Here is a 6867-nt window from a genome sequence, read left to right on the forward strand (position 1 = left end):
ATGCTAGTGCTCATCTTTAGAATTTCATGGAGATTAGTAGCACAATCACCATCAAGGACGTTGCTCAAGATATCATACTACTCCACCTTTTTCCTTTCTCAATAGTGGGAAGGGCAAAGCAGTGGTTCTACACCAACAAAGATAAAATCAATACATGGGTAAAATGTTCAAAGGCCTTTCTAGCAAAGTTTTTCCCTATAGGCAAGACCAATGCCTTAAGAGGAAAGATTTTCAATTTCCAATAGCAGAAAGGAGAAACCATTCTAGAAGCATGGGAACATTTTCAAGAATACATTTTAGATTGTCCTCATCATGGGATGAAAGATTGGTTGGTCATGCAAAACTTTTACCATGGATTAACTCAGAAAAGCTCATGAAAAACTTGATGCTACTGCTAGAGGATCATTTATGTCACTCAACCTTGGAAAAGCTAAAACTCTCTTGGAGAAGATAGCATCTAACCAAGGCTGGTCTCAATGCACTATTCAAGCATGCAATAAGAGCGAAGAAGTACCAGAAGAAGTGTGTGTACTATTAACTAAGATGAACATCTTGTTGAATTGGCTTGAACAGCGAGCCAATTATAAGAAAGATCATTAGGCCATACAAGATGCTTTTAATTCCCAAAACGTATGTGGAGAATATTGGGGGTTGAATTCCCTGAATATCAAGAAGATGCAAACATTGTCGTCAGCAATTCTGCTCCACAACAACGAGGCAAGGATGGAATCAACAGCAACAATGATCAAATTACCAAGGTAAGTACCTAGGTAATTATCCTTCTAAGTCTAAACAGCCATCCTTGAGAGACTTGATCATAGAACAAGCTAGGATTAAAGAGAATATTTCTAAGAAGCTTGCTTTTAATGATAAAGTCCTAGAAAACATAAATACCAAAATGGATAGTTTTTCTTCTGCTATAAAAGATCAACTTAGCTATAATAAAAAGATAGAATCAGAATTAGCCTAGTTGGCTGCTATTCTACCTAATTCTACTAACCTTGAGAAGGTCAACGCCATAACCACAAGAGGTAGCAAGTCTACTCATGATCCTCCATATCCAACAAGGATAGGTAAGACATCAATAGCAGTACAAGAGGAGAAGAAGGATGATGAAGTTGAAGAAGTCGAGCCACAAGCATAGGAAATGATGCAAGATGTTTATGACACTACCTTCCTACCATTTCCACGTAGAAATCGAAAGGCCAAAATGGATGAGCAATTTGGTAAGTTTGTAGAGGTAATTCAAAAGTTATATATCAATATTCCTCTGCTAGATGCCATATAGGTACCCACCTATGCGAAGTACCTCAGAGACATTCTAAACAACAAGAGGCCACTGCCCACCACTGAGGTAATCAAGTTAACGGAGGAGTGTAGTACGGCCATCCTAAACACATCACCTGTCAACAAGAAGGATCCCGGATGTCCCACTATCGAATGCTCGATTAGAAAGCAAAACTTTGAGAATGCGCTATGCGATCTTGGGGCAAGCGTCAGTGTCATGCTAAAGAAGGTTTTCAACAATCTCAACTATTCAACACTCAGGTCAACATCAATGTGCCTACAACTAGCCGACCAATCAGTCTGCTACCCGATAAGAATCACCAAGAATATTCTAGTAAAAATAAGAAATTTCTTTGTTCCAGTGGATTTTGTAGTACTTGATATGCAGGAAGATATGAAGACACCCCTCATCCGTGGGTGGCCCTTCCTGAGTACTATGAATGCACACATTGATGTCAGTGCTGGAGAAATTAAATTCCATATTAATGGCAAGTGTAGTGGACCATGACGCCTAAGAGGGGGGGGTGAATTAGGCAACTTAAAAGTCTAGCTCTAAACTATGGCCTCTTTTTCTAACCTTAGCAAAACCTATGGAAAAGGTAAACTATCTAGACGTGCAACTATGGTTTTGCTTGTGTGTTGCTATCTCTACCGCAAAAGGAGTTATGCTAACAATGTAAATGCAGAAGCTAAAGAGTAAGGTAGAGATATGCAAACTCCCATCGACGACTCCGGTATTTTTATTGAGGTATCAAGAAGCACGCAAGCTTCCCCTAGTCCTTGTTGGAGCCCCTCGCAAGGGCCAAGCTCCCGGTCGGGTAACTCCATGGATAGCTCCAGGCCTTCCCCATGCGCAAGTGGTTCTTCGGTGTGCCTTTCGGCAAGCCTCTCCTAGACCGCTCCCCGCCATCTTCACTATCAAGCTTCCAGCCAAAATGCCATGGGCCATGTTCCCTCCGGTACATGGTGGCAGCCACACCACAAACATGGTTGGTGTGATATTGCAAGACTACAAACCCCTCCGATGTACAACAATGGTGCGCGCAAACATCGAGTGGTAAGAGGTATGAAAACCTCACTAAACACTAGGCCTAAACTTAGAGCAATCACATAAGTAGTGGTCTAATCAACCTAAGCACTTTGCAAAGCACCTACGCTAATCAGCTAATAAATCACTAAGCACTATGCAAGTGGAGATCACTAAAATGGTGTATCAACCCCCTTGTTATGTTTTCTTAGCTCCACTATACTCAAATGGCCGGTTGAAAGGTCTATTTATAAGCCCCACTAAGAAAGTAGCCGTTGGGGACAAAACCTAGCTTTTTGCTACTAACCAGACGCTGTTGTTGTCTTGACCGGATGCGTCCGGTCACTCACAATGGTCACTTGATCTTCGACGCGATCAACTGATCTGTTACCCATCTAGGATTTTCATTAAATGTAAAACAAGGGTAAGATCACCATGCTTAGCAAGTATATCAAAGGGATCGATGAGGCTCAAAGGCTAGACACGGTTCGACTGCGGTTCACAATTTTAGTTGTTTAGGTTTTAGCATCTTGAATCACTACTTTAGTGAATAATCCCAACCCAAGTGGTAATAGTGAACAATCAAGATTATATCCATTTCCTAACCATCCATAGTAACCACTAATCATGAAGGATCCAGATCGCTCGTATCCGTGAGCATGGCTATTATAATAGGTTAAATATTTCTACAGAAATTGTACAACTTTACCCATCGAGCCGTGATTCCCAATGTCAGGGTTTGCAAAGCCCACAACACATCTACATAGGAAGTGTGGTAGGGTTTCACTATGTAACCCTTCGCTAGTCACACTAACAAGTCGTAGCTACTAAGGTTTTAGCCGTCTAGCCATATGTGACCCTCCTCTAGGAGTGGCACTCATGGTTGCGGCACGGTACACACTGTCGACACAGATTTTTGTCCCATGCTAAGGACACATGTAGCAAGCCAGAAGGGTCCGCTCAATGGAGCTAGAGATCCACCTAGCTTCAGCACAAGGGTGTTGCCAGACAGTTCCGAATGTGCGGCTCTAAGAGCTGATATGAAAGGAGATCGACTAAATAGCTGATTCCAGCATATTTATAAGAATAAATCGGTTAAAGCTCATGAGGTTGTGTAAGAAGAATTGGTTATCATTATGAATGTCCTTTAAACAAATACTGGTCACTGGCAAAAAGATATCAACAATAATTAGTTCGTGCTAAGCCACTGACTACAAGTAACCGAACTCCTTTATAAAAGAAACAGTTCATCATCATTCAACCATTTAATAGAAATAAATCTAACAAACATATTATATCTCATTTATTGCTATGACCAGTGGGGCATGAGGTAGAATCATGTAGGCCGTAGAAACAACAATAGACTCGACAACCCTAACTTATTACTAATATTAGTGGGGCATGAGGCAGAATCATGCAGGCCGTAATACAATAATAAGATCATAGGGCTAACACATCTTTCAACCTATCGCTACTTCAACGATCTTGTGATGCGAATTATTCATGAAAGCGCTCGATATCGGCTAAAACAGCCGATTCAGGCATAGCGCACAGTTAAGGTCATGCCCTCTCAAGAACAGATCTACTAAATAACAATCCCTACTCCATGGTGCTAACAGTGGGGTGTGAGGCAGAATCACATAGGCCTTGATAACGGGCCATGGAATAGTTCGCTAACCAATAGATCTACTCAAGATCAAACATGCCTTAATGGCACGCTATGAATAATCAAGATTGATGTAAAAGAGCCAATAAAACATAACTCATCATTTAAAGTACAGATTAGATCAGTTTTAGATTAGCAAACGATGGGTTTAAAAGGATATAAGGCCGATCTAGATCAATCCCAATCGGGCGAAGTGATATTGTTGTAATTAAATAAATAATGAAAACAATAAACAATATTAGTAACTTAATGAATCTATCCAAAGGAACGCCACCCTTAGATAGAGCCGATAACTTGACCTTGATCTAGTTCATGTAGTGCGGGTCGACCGGATCGATGCAGCCATACTTGAACTAGGCAAGAATCGATAACTAACTTATACCAGAGTCGCAGTGGAGGTCAACCGAATTGATGCAGCCGTATGAACAGAGGTATAAGCCATGACGGTACTTACAACAAGCAGTGGAGGTCGATCGGATCGATTGAGCCGTACTTGCTGAAGAACTCACCAAGATCTACTCTACTCCTACTCCTAAGGGGTGGCTAGAGCTAAAATAGTAAATGACTTGTATATTGTATTAATTGTGTCTTACAATAGTCAGGGTTCGATATTTATACCCGAGACCTATGCATGACTCCTGTCTAAGCATGACTCATCACAATTTTTGACCCTAGAGAAAACATTCCTAATTTAAGATAACTTGGACTCTTTTTTTCCCTTTTTGTAGAGTCCAACATGCCTCGTCCTAGCACCGATCATAGCCTTTGTCGTTATCCGCTGGCGCTATATGAAGAAAGCTGATATTAGTTTTGCATCTAAATCAGCTAGTTCCGATCTACAGACAATTGATTCCTTGATGACATGATCTTGGGAACTTTTGAGTCCTTGTGACTCTTCTTCCAAATTTTGGCATAAACACATGCCCCCCAATTTTGGGATAAAAGTAATTTTATTCCAAAATTATCACGTTTGTGCCCCCGATAGGTCTGCAGTCATGAGTAAAGAATCTTGATCTAGGGTCTACTATTTGTCACCACCTATGCCAGCTCATGAGCCCATGCTTCAAAAACTTTTACGAGAGCGTCATTGCTTCATGGGCACTTGGATTCATCTTTTCGGACCGGTTATAAAATGCCTATCTGACCCTAGCGGGGGCAACTCAACAATTTAGCCATGTTTCTCTTCTATCTGCCTCCTTGAGTGCTCCTGACTACGATAGACCCTCCATGGTCTATCCTTTTGCTATGAAGATCTCAAGCGGTTAGAAGAATTCTTGTGCATAGGGTGACTATGTCGCTCATTCTAGTGCCTCGTTGAGCAAGAAGACCAGCCATTGCGGTTAGAAGAATTCTTGTGATGTCACCTGAGTCTTCTCACCATGCTCACAAAGTTGTTCTATTTTTTGCGAGAGCCTAAATGTGTGGACACCTTCCCCTTGTTTGCTCCTCCAAACACCCATTGGGAAAGCCATAGGCTTTTTTCCCATAGTTCCTCAATTTACTGAGAAATCTGCTGATCATATGTTAGGCAGGCGACCTTTCCTCTTCTCTAGCACAATTTCATCAACAGGCCGATGTGACTTGGTTCATGATGAGTTTCGGCCTTGTGGGGATCTGGACTCCCTTCAATCCAATGAAGCCCTGGTGGGTTAACCCCTGGTCAATGTAAATTCTTTGTATCTGTCCCACGATATGTTGTAATTTGGGGAAGCAATAAGTTCGAGCCTATTATCTCCTCATTATCCATCCCCTGAATTTCTAGAGTGTTGATCTGTTTCTGATTCTAATTTCAATTTCACATCCCCAGCGAGATCTACCTTCTTGCTTTCCTAGGCTATATATACGGGCCACGGCTGTGGATCAAGAAACAACCCATTTTGTCTCAAACCTTCTTCATCTTTAGTATAGTTCCTGCCTTCCTGTAGGTTTGAGATCATGGAGAACAACAAGGGGTCTGCTGAAGAAGCCCTCAATAGATCTACATCATCATGCCAATGCCTTCAAGAGGATGCAACTTGTGGTACTCCCATCATTTTGGATCAGAGGGCTGACTCTGCCTAGCCTTCGGGGTCGCCTTTGGCACTAATTCACCACCAGCTTCCTCATCACTCGAGGAGGCAGATCAACAATGACAATTTGCTTGTCTCCATCGATCGAACCGACCAGCATCTGGCTAACTACCTCTCCCTAGTAGAATTGGCTTTGGCCATGATTGAAGGCCGATCACCCCTTGAGGTCACCCTGGTGGGAGAAAGGTTGGCCAGGGCTAAAGCTAGAATCATGGGTCACCCTGGTTTAGGCATTTGAGCAACACCCCATCAACTATTTTATAGTATAACTAATCATCTAACAAAACATACTTAGCCAATTTATACCTTAGTTTTTTGGTAACTTTCTAAGATGGATCTCTAAGGTAATCGGCTATTTTGACTCTCCAGTCATCACTTGAGGTTTCACTACTCAAGACTTCTTGAAACACTCGATATCCTGATGCACTTTGAGCTAGACAGTTAGCTTCTTGGTTTTGTGCTCTCAGAATATGTTGGAAAGAGATATGAAGAAACTCCTTGAGTAACTTTTGACACTCATCATAGTATCCTTTCAAAGTCTCTTCTTTGCACTCATATAGGCCAATCAACTGATTAATGATTAATTATGAATCTCCAAACACTTCGATTGCTTTGGCCTTTACTTCATGAAGAAGTTGAAGTCCCTTGAGAATAGCTTCATACTCCACTTGATTGTTAGTAATCATTGGCTTAGTTGGAAGAGCAAACTCAAAACTTGCCCCCTGAGGCAAAATAATAATAATACCAATGCCACCACCCTACTTGCATGATGACCCATCAAAGAATAACATCCAAGGCATCGGTTCTACATAACCAAT

The 6867-nt window shown here is 41.6% G+C and overlaps 1 non-coding gene across 1 annotated transcript; it reads right to left on the bottom strand.

Annotated features, from left to right (window-relative positions):
• Positions 1-212: 212 nt before the first annotated feature.
• LOC136478590 (small nucleolar RNA R71) lies at positions 213-319 on the bottom strand. Its single transcript, XR_010764313.1, has one exon. It is a non-coding gene; the product is annotated as a small nucleolar RNA R71 (small nucleolar RNA).
• Between the last annotated feature and the right edge of the window lie 6548 nt (positions 320-6867).

Source organism: Miscanthus floridulus, chromosome 8, assembly GCF_019320115.1.
Source record: "Miscanthus floridulus cultivar M001 chromosome 8, ASM1932011v1, whole genome shotgun sequence".
Classification (NCBI taxonomy): Eukaryota; Viridiplantae; Streptophyta; class Magnoliopsida; order Poales; family Poaceae; genus Miscanthus; species Miscanthus floridulus.